This window comes from Dermacentor variabilis, chromosome 7, assembly GCF_050947875.1.
Source record: "Dermacentor variabilis isolate Ectoservices chromosome 7, ASM5094787v1, whole genome shotgun sequence".
In the NCBI taxonomy this organism is placed as follows: domain Eukaryota; kingdom Metazoa; phylum Arthropoda; class Arachnida; order Ixodida; family Ixodidae; genus Dermacentor; species Dermacentor variabilis.
In genome coordinates, this window is record NC_134574.1 from 139,885,545 (window position 1) to 139,903,717 (window position 18,173).

The 18,173-nt window shown below is 48.8% G+C and overlaps 1 protein-coding gene across 3 annotated transcripts in view; it reads left to right on the forward strand.

Annotated features, from left to right (window-relative positions):
- Nucleotides 1–204: 204 nt before the first annotated feature.
- Nucleotides 205–18,173, forward strand: part of smg (sterile alpha motif domain containing protein 4 smaug) — a 129,702-nt gene continuing 111,733 nt past the window's right edge. For 2 of the 3 annotated variants that reach the window (XM_075699416.1, XM_075699418.1), the window contains exon 1: nucleotides 205–360. The gene's annotated coding sequence lies outside the window, so the exon portion shown is untranslated. Of the gene's footprint in view, nucleotides 361–541; nucleotides 666–18,173 lie in introns of those variants that run through there. The other variant, XM_075699417.1, reaches the window with a different exon arrangement.

An 18,173-nucleotide genomic window follows, 5' to 3' on the forward strand; every position in this document is an offset into this window, starting at 1 on the left:
GCTTTCCGTTGGCGCGCGGTGACGTAGTAACGTTTCCGCGTTCGTTTTCAACAGTCTCTCCGCGCAAAATCCGCCGGAGAAGTGTTACGGCCACTGAAGAGGCAGCGCAAGCAGCCGTAAATTGTCGTAAATCAGGCAAATTGCAATATTGTTGCAAAAAATACGCGATAAACGTCACCAATAACGATGACGTAGCTTGTAAACAACTTCCTGTGACGTGCTACGCACCACGACATGAGTGGAGCATGTGGGTGCTCGCTGAAAAGTGATACTTCGGTGTTAATCCCTAAAAGGCTACAAAGTAGCCTTTCGTCAAGGCGATGACATGTTCGTGATCAAGAAAGACGCAGCGAAGCAAAGGTGAGCGCGCCTGCCGCTTCACTTTCACCTTCGAGGCTAAGTTTTCCTGTTGAATCGGGTGACCTATTTTTCCACTGCCATTAGGCCTATCACACCGTAACGTGTGTGTGTGCGCGCGCGCGCGCGCGCGTCCGAGTGTGTATGTGCGTGTAGCATCTGCGATCTGTTTTGGCGAGCGTCTCTGGAGTGTTAAGCCTAAGCAATAACCACTTTTTGCGTGTCAGATCTGTAATGAGCTCGTTGCCGTTGCTTCTCAGATCATCACCATACTCGTACCAGCGGAAGCGAGCTTTAGAGCGAGCCGGGTGAGTCACGGAGTGTCGCTTTTCCCGTGCGCAAGGCGGCGAACCGCACACAGTCGGTCCGTTGAATCGGTCTCGGTCTGGCGCGTGTTTACTGTTGTGCCGGCACAGATTACTCACGTTTCGCTGTGCCTTTGTGTGAATGACTTGGCGTCCCCCTTGCATGATTTGGAGCATATCCGAAGACTCGGGGGCACACTCGTAAAGCACTTCAAGGGCGCCCGCATGGTAGCGTAAACCGAATGTAAACATACGGGTGCTCGCGACAACTTTCGCTCTGCGGATCATGCCCCGCCGTTGACACTCGACTTCAGAAACAACGTCGAGTTCCACGGACCCTTCCGTAAGCTTCCGCATGTCGTAGATCGTCTGTCCGGTTGTTCAGAATCGACTCGTTGAAATCAAACGCGTGAATGACGAATTTGACACGAGCCGCGTTGTCGGAATACGAGTTTCGTGGTCGGGATTAGGCGGTTCGCACGCGCTGTCGGGGTTTGACTCACATCGCATCCCAACAGCAATTGCAAATCATTGGAAACGTAACGTTATACAGCATTATTTCGTAGTTAACACTAGGCTTATCGTTTAGGGGCCGGCATCGACGAAACTGCTCAGATATGGTTGTCGTGTCATGTGTCTAGGTCATTGGCGTGGGAGCCAGAAAACCATTGCAAACGCGCGTTGTTCGTTGCTAATACGTGATTGGCGAAACTGTCGAGCGATCGCTACGTGCATTTTCACTGATAGCTAGTTACCTGAGCGCGTCGATGTCCTTTTGCTTTGGCTCCGTTGTATTGAAGCCCGGTTTCTCGGTACAAGAGATACGGCCGTTAGAAAATAACCGCACTACGGTGTATCTGGAATTAGGTGTGCATATCAGATGCGTTACTTCATCGCCACCTAAGCATGCATTTGACGCATTAGAATTCACTGGCATGCTGTTATAATCATTGTGCAGACGCTATGAAAAAGGACCTGCGAATGCATTTTCCTGTGACAGTGTCACATCGTTCTTAGTGCACACTTTCCAAAATAAGGCATGAAGTCCCTAGTAGCCTAACCATGAATATCATTTGAACTATGATCATCTGTTTACATCCGTTTATCATCGGTGTGTGAGTGGTGCTTTGCTTGAACTCAATGTCGTTCACTGTGGATGCATGCAATAATGTCAAGTTGTGAAAAGTGAACACATTCATGTTGTGACGCCGAATAAGATGTGTAGACTTAATTCAGCTGGTCTGTTGACATTTTCACGGCAAACTGGCCTCATTGACTCGTATGTCGTGTTTGGCATATGGCAACAGATGTCGTGCGTGATGATTGAGTGGAAATGTCTGGCGGTGTGTAAAAGTGTATTCAGTGTGTATGCTTCCATTAAGCAAGGCCTGTTACGTCCACTAATAGAATTTGTTTCTCCTTTTACTTATGTTGGTCTTGTTGTGTTAGACTTTCTTTAATATCACATTTCTTATTGTATGGTATTTTAGTCTGTTGAGCTAGTACGGCATTGAGACATTGCAGTATGGTATTCTAATGCCTTGCGCGAGAACATTATGGCAGTGATTTGTGGTCATTGTTGACACGCTCTCTATGTTTTGTTTGCATTTGTTGTTCTAGTGGAACATGCAGTGGCATCATTTGTGCTGTGATATGAAATCTTAAATGCCAGCACTTAGTCTATGACTAGACCACGAGGTAAGAAGCCAGTGAGGATAGCATCAACACAATACGCATAGAGATCTGTTCTGCTGCTGCCTGCTTTTAACGTTGCTATGGGTGCAAGTGATGTGTTGAGATGAATGTTCAACAGTTCGGAAAACGGAATTAATTAGCACTAGATGGAGTTATGTCAAGATAATGCGTAAGAATTGCTTGAAAAGTACAATAGTGTCGCCATTTCACCATGTATTGGCAACTTGCACGTATCATCATAGAGAGCCAGCGCATTTTTACGCCCAGTATCGGTTGCACGAAACTTTTGAAGCCGTGCATTAACAGTCTGTGCATTGCAGTTCACCTGAGTTTAGGCCTTCGTAGCCTGCCTCTGGGCTGAGAGCCGTGGGCTCTTTGGCCAGCGACCCCACCTTACGCAGAGGCTCCCGGTAGAAGGAACCAAACTATGCGATGTACCATGGCACATAATGTAGGGCTTCCAACCACTCCCATATCTCAGGGCTATCAGTGTGCCATTGGAACCATTATGCTGTTGTGGCCTCAACTTTCCCGAGAACCACAGCATTGGACTCTTCCAAACTTTTCACTGTTGCGGTGCCATATATTGTAGCGATTCCTTTAAATTTTTTCTTCCTTTTGCCATTTTTCTTTGGCTTGCATGAAGTCCTGTGCACAGTGACTTGTACTGTTGCCGGGATCAACCACTCGGTGCCACTAACAAGAAGGGAATAGAATTGAGAGAAAAACAAGGCTTAAGATGTAGAAATCCTTAGAAGCTTCCTTACTTCCTTTCAGTTAAGTTTTTTTTTTTTTTCATCTGCATTCTCTTTGTTGTGCCGGTTTTCCTCCACTTAATACACCTTAGTGTTGGTTTTACGACTAACTTTGCAAAGCAGGGCGCACCAAAATGGGCGGCTTATGAGAGTCACGGTGGCACAGTTGATCTGAGTGTCGGATTTCGGTGGTGGTAAGATTTCAGGTTTGAATGTCCATGTGGTGAGTTTTCTTCAAGCTTCTATACATATTTCATCTAATAGCAACGTGGCAACAATCATTAGTGGGAAGCTGCCATAATAGTGACAACATATGGCGATGCCATTTATGCAGCTGAAGTAACCCAGTACAATGATCACTGCCAAATAGCATAAGATTTTAGCTGTAGCACTTTTGTAGTATGTGCTTTGAAGCATCGGGAGTTGTAAGTACTCGTGGTATGGCTTGCGTCACTGTAGACGGCGACAACCTAAGTATCTTGGATATTGCCCTATTCTATTTAGTCCTTGAATAGAATGATCGCTATCCGTGTATAAACAAATATATTTTGGGTAGTTTTCGTATATATTGAATGGAATTTTGTTGGTGTGCATCATGAAACATGAAATTGGTGTAAGATTGGGAGAAATTTTGTCCCAGTGGTCATATTAAAAATAAAATGCGAGAAGTTCCGGTACGTCGATCAGGGAGCCAGATTTTTCCGGCCAAAGCTCTGTCACTTACTCACCAATGCGTTGCAAGTATGCGAATAAACTGCTTACTTGTTCCTGGCACTACCTTTGTGCTCTTTAATAAACATTGCTTCATAACGTGCAGTGCAATGACATACTCGCTGGCATTGTGAAATTGTTTTTATTAGTGGCAAGCAGTTGTTCGATGTTCAAAAACTATTTGAAAAGGACTTCATTCGAGTTGCTTTTGGCACTATTTAATTCGCATTTGGTTCGGTCTTGAAGCTTGATATTCACACACCTCTAGTGCTCTCTTATGGCTAGATTGTCTGACCTTGCGAACACTGGGTCATCGTTGGGAATCTGCTGAAGTCCTTGCCGAGGTGTCTGCCGCTCCAACTGAGATTTGTCATCCTGTTGCTGTAGCAGCTCTCTGGTAGCTATTACAGTACAGGCATGGAAAAGATGATTTGTGATTGTCACTTCTGTGGAAATATGGAGTGCTGGCCCAATCTTCCTTCTTAGTGGACCTCTCTTTCATGTTTTAGACTGCATAAGGGTTAACATTGATTCAGTGGCGCAGGATATAACTTGATGGACATGACTTGATAGATGTCACTGGTCTGGTATGACCTGGGTGCAAAGTTTGTTAGTGCGTCCGTGGTTCGTAAAATATTGTGGTCGTATTATATCAGGGTATGACGTGAGATGGAATAACTGACATAGCCTGTGGCCATGCTGGGATGCTGGAATAGGGGTGTCATGTATGCCATAGTTGTAACATTTATGAGTGGTCCCCCATCCTGAATTTCTTTCAGATGTACATTGCAGCGGGAGAATGAAATTGTTGGTGTTTTCAGTCTATGGTAGCTTGGCCTCTTGAACTGCATTTCAGACCTTTTTCACAGAAGTTAACATGACGAACTGGTTGCATTGAAGGATGTTGAGTTTAATTATAGTTATTTGTTGCCTGCTGGAGCACTTGTGGCTTTATACCAAGGTTACTGGGTGCCGCAGCTACACGTTAAGTGTTTTTGACACCAGCAACAGTGCTTACCGTTATTGCTGCTGTTCCGACCACCTGATAGCTAATCTGTGACGTGAACCGATTATATAATCCGTGCATAGCTGGCAGGTGGTGGCTGGGAACATAATCGTAGCAGTATGCGGTAGCACCATGCTGCAGTGATTTAATGACGCAGATGAAAATTTTGTCAGTAACGCTTTAGACGGCGTTGCAGCGTGATGTTTGTGGCGGGGATGTGATAGTTGATTGATATCGCTGCCATGTGGGTTCTACCAGCCCATTGAAGCTGTGTGGAGTTGTAACTTCAAGAATTTGACTGCTTTAATTGGTTCGACATCATCATTTTACATGGGAAACTGGCTTTCAGGTGTTCGTAAGTAATAGAATGCGTATGGTGTGCGAGTAAGTCGCTCATGTCGTGATTCCATGTTTGTAGAGTATGGGCAACTGTTGACCCGAACACACAGTTAGTATTTGGCCATTGCTTATCAGTGAGACATGGAGTAAAGGTTCACATACTAATATTTCCTTTGTAGATGTATGTCCAGTTGATGATATCAGAAACATCTTTCTGAACAAGGCAGATTTATTTATTTTATCTCAACATACTGCAGCCCTGAAGGGCTATTGCAGGAGTGGGGATATACAATACATGGAAAAGCATAAAAAGAACACTGAGCATCAATGATTAGTAATATACAACAGAAATTTATCGAGTGGCAAAGAAAGAAATAAATGTTATATTGTCTTTATTACTGGTTAGGGTTCCATTTGACATTGGATTGTACTGTATGCAGTAATTTCTTTCAGATACTAATCACTCGAAAATGGTTCTGGTAGCAAGAATGAAAAGTAAGAATGGGGAAAGAAAGTAGCTGTAGTGTAGTATAGAGAATATCATTCACAATGTAGTACGTTTCAGCTCTTACAGTGTAGATATTCACACAATGCTGCATGGTGTCTGTCTGCAAACTCGTTGGACATAATATATACTTGTCAAGTCTGTCATTTTGTTTTCTGTATTTGACGTTTTTTTCTGAGTGTGCTTTGATCTCAGCATACGGTACCTTCTACATTCATTCCACCATTTTCTGGTTTCTGCAAAGCAGTACCAGTGGCCGTGGCATTCTGCTGATAAGGTTGAGGGTTCGACTCCCGGACAGGGTGTCCGCATTCAGATGGAAGCAGAATGCAAGATCGCTCGTGTACCTTGCTATAAGTGCACGTCAAAGAACCCGCCATGGTGAAAGTTCATCTTGAGCCCTCCCCTACGGTGTGTCCCTCGTAACACGCTCTGTAGCTTTGGGACATGAAACCCCTAAATTTTATAACCTCTGCTATCCTGCGCTGCCTCGTTGGCAGCAGTACCGTACGTCATGGGTTCGCAGTTTATTCAGGAAGCTTGTTATCCGCCAAGTTTTTCGTAGGCCCTGGTCTAGCTTAGCAAACCAGTATGTAATGCAGCAATGCTTGCACGTGTGTGAGAACACCTGCCTATTGTCCATTGTCTGTTCTCTAAAACAGCTGCCCACGTGCAAGACATTGCATTTCAACCCCCCCCTCCCCCTCCCTCTAGGTCTACCTGCTTAAGCCTAGCTGTCGTGAGCACGGCGAGATACTTGTTCCTGCGCTTCCAATGGCGCTCGAAAACTTTATGGCGAGATGCGAACGCATGGCAGCTGTTCCTATCGTGCACTGCCCGAGTTTATTGTCTACATGGCGACTGAACTGTGTCGAAGGGGTTTGCGCCTATAAGGCGTACCTCACGTTGCTGGCAAGATTATACTACTACACCTCCAGCCCTATTGTTTCCTCGTGGCCTCTGCCTGCTGTTGGGCTGCCACGTGTAAGAAGGAGCACGCCATACTTTGAATAAGGTTGTGCCCGCGATTGAAAGCGGCGAACTTGAATAGCAGTTTTGGTACACGTGGTGCGTGAACTTTTCGGCATTTTGTGCAAATGTGTGATCAAGATGACGGTTTCACCTCGAGAAAAGCAACACCTTTTTATACAGAAATGTTGGAAGTAAACGTTCCCAGTACAAGTAGCATGATCAAGCACTTTTCTAGCTGGTCCTGACTTAGTTGCTCCTATTTACAAGGTTCCTGGCAGAAACATTATTTTTAATTTACTTTAGGGCTCACTGCTGTGGCTTGTTGGCTACGGAATGCTGCCTTTCGAGCAAAGGTTGTGGGTACGATTCCTGGCTGCTGTGGCTGCATTTTGATGGAGCAGAACTTAAAAGTGCTCATCTATGGAGTGCCGGTTAGCGAAGCCGAGGTGGTCATAATTTGTCCAAAGTGTTCCACATTGCTGTTTCTCATAGCTCCTGTCCTTTATGCTTACTAAACCACTTCAGTCAATCTGTTAGTGAATCACTTGAGGTGACTAGGGGGAGAGCATGTATGCAATGCCATGCAGTGGTGCTTGAAATGTACTAGGTTATGTTCCTTTGGGGTTCACAATAAATGTGTAAAAAGCTGTTAATTGCCCGAAAAGGTGCGACGGCTTGAATGATAGCCAGAGTATTCAGCCTAGCATTCATTTTTGTTGTGTAACCTTTTGTTTTCTACCTGGGTTGAGCTATCACCTATTCTTGCATTTTTACGGGATGGTACGTAAATTTGCATGCCTACTGACAATAAGACATAGGTTGCGGAGTTAGCGTCGTTGTTGTACTCCATGTTCACCTCCCGTCTTCTTCATTGCATGGTCAGCTTAGTCAAGATTAAAATTATTTTGAGCTTGTGCGCGTTGTTGGAATCATGCACTTCATCTGCATGGATTACTATGAGTGGTTCCCGTGTTGTGAGATCACCAACACAATGCGTTGAAGCTGTGACATCCTTCAAGGACTGGGTCTGGCAACAGGCTAAAGTCGAAAAAGACAACCCACCATTGATGCTTGCATGTAAATCTTCCATATTAAGCCATGCTTAGCCCATTTTACTGTGTCTGCCCTTATCCAAATAGACCTTGAACTATAGTTTAAATACATATTCTCTCTTAGAGATGATGTTTAATGTTTCTGAGTATTTCTCATTGAAATTCAAGTTCAGCTTTCCTCTGTGGGTGTTTCTTTTTTAGGCATCAAAAATGTGGTACAAAGAGGTTAAAAAAAAAAAACAGGAGGAATTGGTTGGTACAAAATATATACTACTTTTTCCTTAAGACATGCTTTTACAGGATGGGGATTTTTTTAGTGTGATTATCATTCTTATGTTACTTGAAATTATTTTTCCTCTTTATGTTCATGTGTCTAACCATTTTCCCTGTCTCACTGATCAAATTTGTCTATTAGCTTGAGACTGTAGATATGTGCTCGTGATCATGATGCTGTCGGGGTGATTACAGCTTCGATATCCGACTTGTCATGCTGTCATCATCATCCAGTCTTCGTTGTTTCACCGTACCGACGTCACTCATTTGTAATTATGGCGCCGTTGTTATGCCATCATCATGCGGTCATTGTCATACCTTAGTCGTTAAGCCAACGTGGTCATTCCATGGTTGTCATTGCAGCATCGTCACCCAGTCAACTGCATTGATGTCGACAGTCATCGTGAGATGGCTTCTCCCATAACTGTTTTGTGAAATATTTAGATATGTTCTCTTGTTTCATGCCTTTTAAATACTTTGCCAATGATCATATTCACATTTATTTTACTGAGAGCAGAAGTTGTGAGCTTCTAAGTGGGCTGATTGGCATTCACTTGGTTGGAGAAACAATCGCAATATGTCACTACCAGCACTACTACTGCTGTGCACATTCTTTGGTAGCCTGATATTCTGTAAAGGGCGAGGTAATAAATATATGAACAGGCTTTCTTTTTTTGCTGTAGTTGCCTTTGTACTCGGAACTGGCATTGGCAATTTCTGCAAACTTGTTAGTCATGTTGGAATGGCCTTTTACCGCTAGCCGAAACGTACGAAAGAGATCTAAGGACACACATGCGCTTCGTGTCCTTGCATCTTTCTCGTGTCTTTATCTGTCGGCAATTAAGTATAATTCTAACATCTATAGCTTTTATGGATGACTCTTAAGGCTTTATTGTTTCATTGACCCCTGTTTATGCACACGGTATGTTCCACTGTTAATGGGCACACCTTGCTGACCAGAAATGAAGGCAACCTAATCTCATTTATGGCGCCCTTATCGGGAAGAAGTGGTTGATATAATCAATTTGGCATCCAATTATACAGGAGATTGGTTTGTGGGGCGTAGATACTATATCACGGCGACAGTTGATGGGGGGGATACTAAATGCCTGTTCCCGTTACCAGTGCTCCATATCGATACTTTTGTTTCAGTGACCCTCTTTGTGCGCGAATTTATGAGCTCGCCGCGCGTTCTCGATTTTCTTGACTTGTCAAACGAGAGGGTCAATTACGTGATAGCATAGTGTCGGTGCGTGTTTGTTTCTCTTTCCTTCTTTTCTATGCGTTCCTCATTTCTTTGCGTGCTGCTCGGGTGTGCCGCGCGGTCGGTTCCACGGAAGTCCGCCAGGGGGCGCGCGTTGTTCTAGCTGCGCGTCCCGATTTGCGGCGCCATGAGGGAGGGGTAGAGGCCGTTGCCCCATTGTGTACGCGCCACGTACAGCCGAAGCCGGTCGGCTAACTAGACACGCTACACACACAGCTGGCGTGTCTAATGAATGCCTCCGCCCAAAGGTTTAAAAGACGCGAAGAAAGGACGTGGAACGGAGCCGCCGCGTAAACGGGAGCGCATGCATCGGCCTAATTGGTGAACAAAAAAACCATATCGGTTTTTCAGTATTGTTCTCATAGCGGTCGCTGTTATGGGTTCTTGACTCGCTTCGATGCGCTGGGAGTCGTGTTGTCGTCGTGGGCCGTTCGCTGCAAAATAGGGTCACGTACAATGCCGCACTGTGTGTTTACTGGAAGATCGCCGCAGATGGCGAGCGGTGCTGTGCCTCCACGTGCGCCTTGCGCGTCACCAGAAAGAGAGAGCACTGTTGCGAAGGGACGCAGTGCGGCTTTGCCTGCGGAGAAGCATTTTTTGAAGCTGCGATCGCAACATCACCTGACGGAAGAATAAAAAATGTTTGTTCAAAGGCTTTCTTACGCCGTGTTTGCGACTCTTATTTTTTATTTTTTTTTGCGGTAAATGAAGGCCCGCGAGGACTAAACCATGGAAGAAAAATACTGGCAAGCCTCAGAGCGCCCTAAATAATTCATTATAATGCATATTTTACATCCAGTTTCGGTTTAGTTTCTACTTTGTCGTGACGTCATGACTTACAAAATGGTCACGTGGGGGCAGAACATAGCGACGTCTCGGCTCTTGCTCCGGCTCGTTTCGTCATCCTGCTACGACACAGTAACCTTCCGGCAAACGAAACCGAAACAGGTTTTAGACAAGATGTTACATTATTTGGGATGTTCTGAAGATTGCCTTGCCTTTATTATTTCTGGCGTTTAGAGGTCTAGGGCCATCATCTACGCCCGAAGAAGGTCCACAAGTAGAGTAATCTTTGATGGCTGACGGAAACGTTGAGGTCAGAACCGAGGAGTCCGTTGCTGTTTCTCACGGGGCTTCGTACGACGCGATCCACTGTTAGAGGGAACGCAGGACTTCTTGCCTCTCGGAAAACTCGTATAATCGCCCAGCTTCACAGCCGATCACTTGTGGTTGGTGGCACTGGCACCTTTTTAAAATTCTTTTTCGCGAAGCTACACGCTTTTACAAAGCTTCATTATACTCTTTCATCTAGAGCGCCGGAAATGCGGGAGCTTCCCTAATGGGGGCGTTTTCTTTAACAGTGAACCGCATTGCACATTACACACACACGTGCGCGGAATTCAGCAGCCTGGGTATGCAGGCTGAAATCAGGTGGCACGGCCTACGTGCAGCCAGTGTAATGCATCGAGGGGCTTGCACGTTGCAGCGCGGCTGCGCTAGAAGCTTAAAAATGTCGTCGATGTCGTGGTCCATGTACTTTTTAGCCACCGACTGTACATGCATACGATGACGACCGCGTATAACATCTCCTTTGAACAGGGGTGGCGATAGTCCCCTAGCCTCTGTGAGCAACTTATGTGTAACCGTACCGTATTTTTTTTTTTTTTTTTTTTGCCAAATACTGCAGCCCTACCCATCTGGGCCCAGGCAAGATGAAGCCTGACACTCTGCCTCTCTCCCTCTCTCTGCTCCATCTCGTAGAGTTAGCCATGCCTGTCGAGACCCCGTTCCCACCATTTCTCCTCTTCGCCAATACTCCAACAATCTCTTGCCCATTTCCGGCGCTGACCAGTCGACACTCTCATCAGCTTTGAACCCCGGCGGCGCCTCTGGAAGGTCGTTGCCGGGTGGAACGTCTCCTCGCTCCCCGTGTAGTACAGAAAGACTTTTAAGCGCTCCTGTGTCGTCCTTCAGTGTTTGCACACTGCTGTCGCGCACCTTTCCGCATCTCTCGTCGTCGTCCTGTCCCTCCGTACGGCCTTGAGTCGAGGAAGTGCATGTTCCTCTCGTCCGCGGCGCGGGCCGCTCCGAATCGCGTCTGGACCGCGCGAGCGCGCATGCGTGCGTATCGTTCTCTCGCTTCTTATCTTTTGTTGTTGTTTTCTTTTCGTCGGCCGCGTGCAGGGCTCGCTCAGCTGACCAGAGATATTCGGGAGCGCCGCCGCCGCCGCCGCCCGGTCGGGCGACTCTTGTTGGAGCGAAAAGGACGGCGGCGTCCCCCTTTCTTCGTCTTCCTGGACCCGTGCGCGCGTTTCACTTTCACTGCGCCCGCTCGGCTCTCTTCTTCTTCCTAGTTCCTCGTCGTGGCGGCTTTGGTGGCGGCGGCCTCCGTTGGCGCCCTCTTCTTCTCCTCTCGCGAGATCGTGCGTCTCCACTCTTCCTCGCCATCATCACAGGACATCGTCGTCTCGCGGAGGAGCGGCCGAGACGGGCTGGTTCTTTGGGCAAGGACGCGTGCGTCGTCTCTTCGAGCCTGCTGTAGTTGTAGTAGTGGTGGTGGTACACGCGGCGCGCTTCCTCGCCTGTTATACCCGCTTGATGATGGCGATGCGAGCCGGTCTCGTGTGTGTGTGTGTGTGTGTGTGTCTGTGTGTGAGGCTTGGGCGGCCGTTTCGGCGGCGCCCTCTAAACGAGGGCAACCTGCGCGCACGGGTGGAGGAAAAAAAATTGGGGGTGGGGGGAGCTGCAGAGCTAGCGAAATCGGCATTAACCCCTACCTCATTTTTAGTCGCGTTTTGTTTTTTTTTCTTTTGTCGTGCGGCGCACCCTACACAACCGGTGCTGCACTTCCCCGCGTGTCCCAGGCGTCGTAGTTGGGGTGGTGCACGGCGGAGTGGCGCTTGTTGCGAGGGGGCGAATAAGTGTGCAGGGGGAATCCCCCCACACTGACGTGGAAGATACCTCTTCTTTTTCTTCTTTCTCTTTCTTTTTCAACTTTCGAGCCCGGGGCGACAGCTCAACTATGCCGCGGTAGGTGAGTAGCCTGAGTTGGGTGGCTTGTGTATACAACGCCGAGAAGGCTACACCGTGAAACTGACACTGTGAAACAGGCTGGACGGGCGTGCCGATTTCCTGCTGTGTTCCGTGTTTTAGAACCGCAAACGTGTCGCACGATTCAGGCAAGCCAACCGTGGAATGGATATATATATATATATATATATATATATATATATATATATATATATATATATATATATATATATATATATATATATATAGTTTGGCTAGTTGGTGTTTCATTATTGGGGAAACGTGAGCGCAAGGAGAGACACACGAAGATCACACGAAGATGACGAGAAACAAGCGCGCGCCCTCTTTTTTCTGTGTCGTTGTTTGGGTTCTGTCGTCTTTCCTGCGCTCTGTACTTTTCCAACCAGCCGTGGCCCAGCATTACGTCTTCAGAGAATAGCCGCGGCTACTCTCCCGAGGTCGAGTGATAACCGACCTGTTCAACGTGACGTTCAGCGTGTCGCCGTCCCTTCTGTCCTTATTGAGGCTCATTCACACTAGGCCAACGCGACACCGATTTCGGTCTGCCGACTGTCGGCGACAGCGTTTTTATCCTACGCTTCGGCGCGTCTCTCACACTGCACCGACGCCGAGCTCTCCGCTGACCGTCATCAAATTGTCGGCGTCAGCACAGTGTGACAGAGGCGCCAACACGAGGGAAGAAAACGCTGTTGCCGAAAGCCGGTAGACTGAAATCGGTGTCGTGTTGGCCTAGTGCGAGACAGCCTTTAGCTGTGTCTGCTGGAAATCCTTCATTGCTATGTGTAGCCAACGAGGTCGGGCAAACACTTACTCTCAAGTGACTTGGCTGCGCATGCGCTCCTCGCTGCTCTAGCCGCAGACCACGGGTTCGACTCCTGGCCAGGACGGCGGTGCGGAATGCAGAACCGACACTTTATGGGAGATTCCAGCGCGCGTTAGATACGGGCGTTGAAAGGTATATAACCCGATGCGGCGTTAATGAATCCGGAGAATCTGGAAGCGGCGGCATATCATGGTGGTGTTCTTTCGTTCCTTCTCGATCTGCAGTCTTGATTGGATGAGTGAATGAGCACGTTTGCTGAACGTATAGGCTCTGAACCTTCGCGTCATTTAGCTTTCACGCTCGATGACTGCCACTGACAAAAACTGTAGGGATTTTTTGGGGATCGTAAATTACGCGTAGAACAGATTACCGCGGTGGATCCATTACAGAGTACGAGATCGGGTAGCAGAATTAGGAAAACGGAGTTGGAGAATTATGTGGAGTGATGAGTTTTATACGCAGATTTGGAGGCTAAGCGCCCAGTAGACTGACAAAGGACAGAGGGTTACTTGAGATCGATTGAAGAAGCCCTATTTTTTCAGTGAGCGTAAAAAAAAGGAATACGTGAGCTTAGAAAGTGCAGATAACGAATTAAGCAAGGAATCTCTAAGCACGCCTCTATTTATTTTTGTGTGGTTTGTCTAAGAAGTGCTAATAATGCCCGCCGGCGAAAATTTATATTTTCAACGTCTATAGACAACTTGTAGACGTTTCGACGGGAGGAACAGTCTACCGTCTTACATAAAACTTGTAGACTTCTTAACGAGAAGGCTTGTATACGTATTGACTCGTAGACGAGTCCCCTAGTTTTGTAAACGTTTCGACGAGGCCTTCCGTCTGTAACAACTTGTAGGCGTTTCTACGCGGGGATGAGTATATTTTACACTTCTCAACGAGGAGACTTGTAGACGTATTGCAGACGAGTCCATTCGTATTGTAAACGTTTCGACGAGAGGCCGTGTCTGTCGTCTTGCAGACAACGGAGGGTCTTGTAGACCTGTTGACCTTTTCGAGATCTGCAACAGCACGTCAGCATCTCGGGGGCCGAACGCGCCGACTGCTCCAACAACGTAATAGTGACGCAGCTACGACAATGGCCGATACGTCATTTACGATTCGGCGTAGCTGCGCGGTATTGTATTGCAGATCCGCCGTGGTGTCGTTAATGGCTATGACGTTGCGCTGCTAAGCCCGTGGGCGTGGGTTTTAATCCCGGCCGCGGCGATAGCATTTCGAGGCGGGGGGGGGGGGGGGGGGGGGAGTCTGGCGAAAGGCAAGAACGACCTTGTCCCGTGCATTGTGCGCGCGTTAAAGAACTCCGGGTGGTCAGAATCAGCGCCGAGTCCTTCACTATGTATGCCGCGTGCCTCTTAACGATATCTAGGTTTCGGCACGTTAAACCCCAGAAATTGTATTGCAGCGGCGGCAGCAGCACAAGGGAAGGCTAAGCGGGTCAGTGCACCCAGCGCACGTGCGCAAGAAACGTATAGCCGCGGGTGTGTGCACGATGGCCCTGACGTTGTTCCGAGTGGTCCGATTTGAAAGTTTATTGATTAAACGGTGTTTCGTTTTCGGCTAGGCCTCTTTGTTCCTGGTCTCCGTGACGAGCGAGGGGTCTTGTAGACTCCCCGAAACGCTGGCTCCGTCCTGATGCTTCCCTTGTTCGGTCGCTTTCGATAAGTAATTCGTGGCTGGACCTCTTTCGAGAAGCCGCGCGCGCTGCCCCTATCGAACAGATTCGAGCGATTGAGACCGCGCGCGCACGCGTTATCAATCTATTCCAAATCGTCTCGGCCGAGCTCTCGCGTTGTAGATCTGGTTGCTTTCGCATCCGAAGTGTCGTCGCTATTTACTCGCGGTACGTCGGCCGAAAGAGCGCAGCCGGCCTCTGGCAAACGAGAACTGGTCGTCGGTTCGGCGCGGAGCTTGCGAGTGCTGCGCTGTCCTGGCCCAGGTGGCTGGCGAGGCGACGGAGAAACAGTTCTTGGACGAAAGGGAGAAGACGGTGGAGGGGCCCGGCGAGAAGGACCAACTCTGCAGCGGCAGCAAGGCGTCGCCTTCGTCCTAGTTCTGGCAATCAGGCGGCCCTGATTATTTCCCGTTCGAAGAATGGAGAAGAAAGAAAGAAAGAAAGAAGGAAAGAAAGAAAAAAATGAGACACTTCTGCTCGCATTCGTTGAGGGAACGGTCGGTCGCAGGGGACCGCTCGCAAGACGGGTAGAACCGGTATATGCGAGAAATACGCGAGCTATGGGGTGGGGGGACGAAGGAGGTCTGCCGGGCTGGGCTGCCGCCGCGCTGGGCGAACGTGAGCAGTTTAGTGCTGCGAAAGAAAGGCGCAAGACGAAGCAGGAACAAACGGCAACGGCTTTCTCTCCGCCGTTGCTGCTGGTGCTGTCGAGGCGCCTTGCTTTGCCTAAAGTCCTGCCGCCTTGTTCCATCTCTGTCGGTTCTCTTTCCTCCTTCCCTGGGCCCCCTGAGCTTTGTTGCTTGCCGCTGCATGTTGGGGGAGAGAGAGGCGGGGATCGCGGACAGGTCTCCGGTTTTTTTTTTGTTCTCTTTTCAGTTTTTTTTGGTTGCTAATTCATCCTTCGCTTTCTGGCCCACAAATCGCTTGGTAGAGCAGGTGTGTTCCCTGCCGCGAAGCGTCGACGAGATGTATAGATTCGAGGTCTCGCGTGCCTTGTAGAGCGAAAGTTGTGGTTATTGGGGGAAAGTGAGGTAGCGGAGGCTGTCAGTATAGGTAGTTAGTATTGTTAGTATTGACGTAAGCGGTGTTTAATTGAGGTCTCTCGTTAATAATGAATTACGGCGGAGGGGGCGGGGGGGGGGTTCTTGAGAGGTTGGATGATGTATCTTAGTGGCTAAGCGCGAAGAATAAAGGGAAAGTGCTGGCCGCTTTTAGGCGAATGGAATGGTTGGTTGGCTGAGCGAGTGGCCGGACCGTTGTGCTGCGTATGTAATTAGCTCAGAGTTAGACCAGTATAGCGCGAATAGGTGGTCTTACTTGGGTGAGCACGTTGTGGGGTACATGTGCATGGGAAGCAGCAGCAGCAGCAACAACAAAATTTTCTTAGGCGAACACACTGCTCATGGTATCGTGCGTCTGGTGTTCCTGTCCCAGAGATCTACAATTACCCGTTTCAAGTGCCAGTTGACCCCCATCACGTGCATGCAGATTTCCTCACGCCACTTAGTTCTGTGTCGTCTCTTACTGCGCTTCTTTTTTCTTGGAATCCATTCTGCAGCAATAGTACACCGACACTCATATATTCTACGCATTGCATGACCTGCCCGACTTCCTTTTTCCCGCTTAATTTAACCTAGAATGAACTACTCCCCCCCCCCCCCCCGCCCCACCCTCAGTTTGTTTTCCCATCACCACGCCGCTATGTTCATGTCTCTGTAACGTTACCTAACTTAAACGTAGAATCCCCCCTCCCCCTTTTGTTCTCTTATCGCCACAACGCTATCTTTCGTTCTCTTTAACGTTACCCAACATAATCTATAACGTTAAATGACACCCCCCCCCGCCCCTTTTGTTTGTTCTCTAATTGCCACGACGCTATCTTCCCGTACCCTTAACCTTGCGCCTATATATAATTTATCGTTCCATCAACCGTTGCGGGCCCCTTGGCTTCTTCCCAGGATTATTTGTCTATTCAAGCATGCTCAACGCGAAGAAAGCAACTGCCGTGTTTCGCCTGCGCTGCACGCTAGATGGCGACACTTGCCGGGTTTCGCTTCCCGTGCCGAACATTGGGAGGTCCAGCTATAGGGATGTCGCTTGCACTGGCGTTTCAACCACACAACACTCGTCTTCTAATGAAGACTTTGTTCCATCTTGCTTTGATCTTCTGCGTTGTTTGAACGTCTGTGTTCGGGGACCGTGCGTATTGTGAGGGGAGGGGACCGTGCGTAGTGTGGGGAGGCTACATAGCCCGTGGTAAATCGACGTAGCTATAAACTTCATAACCCTTTTTGCTATAGTGCGACGACGTCCTATATAGGACGCCGTCGTAACGGTAAATACTAATTACGACAGTGCTTTTTTGCGTTCCACTCCCGTCGGAACGCAATCTCTCCGCTCCGTCCGGGTTGAGTCGAAACAGCGACCCTTGGGAACAGCAGCCGCGAAGAGGCGGCCTTTGCGAAGCCACCGAGGCGCTGAGTGCGCCTTCTGAAAAAGCTTTAGATCATTACTGTGGTATTCAGTCGACAGTCGGAGATTGCGTGATTCAGCCATTAAGGGGTTTACGCACACAGAACGTGCGGCAAGCGTTCCGAGACGGCAATACCTATAATGCGAAACTAGCGTCGAACCCTCGACGCAAACTTTCGCCCGCCCCTTCCTTTGTGTCTCGATATGCGCCAAGGTGTCGTTTCGCTGGTTCAGTCTCATTTGATGTGCGTGCGTGTGTGTGCGCGCGCCTGTGGTTGGGGTTGAGGGAGCCGATAGATGGTTGGATGGAGGAAAAGGGGGGTGGGGGAGGTTGGGACATTGGTTTACCTCGTTTGCATAAAGCCGATTGTGTACGCGCACTTTTCTTTTCTCTCTCTCTCTCTCTGTCTCTCTCTCTCTCTCTCGCGTGTCTGCACGCAGCAGCGGCGCCCTTGCGTTCCCGCGAGGTTGTTGACACGCGCCGCAACCTCGGCTGCTCCGCGCCGCGCAAGCTTTTTAGCGCCTCCTCCTCGACCGCGTGCCTCCTCGCGCGCGCGCGCGAGCCCTGACGAAACTTCTTGCCTCAGCGTGCGACGAGTTCGGCGTGTCTTGCGCGCTAGCGCGCAAGGCCGGGACCAAGGTTGACTCCCCCCCTCCTCACCACCACTGCGCCTGGCCGGCATGCTTGCTTGCCTTAGGGACTGGCTGGCCTACGTGTTGCCTCTGGCCCTGCCTCTCTCTCTCTCTTGCGCTGTGTTTGCTGCGACTGTTTCACGAAAGCTTTTTCGCCGGTCGTCCGTCGACTACGATTTCGTGGCCGCCGGGATCTTGCGAAATGGCGCCGGGTTGCGCGCGCGCCGAGTGAAAGCGAGTGTGCGCCAGGGTGCGAGGGGGGCGGGGGGC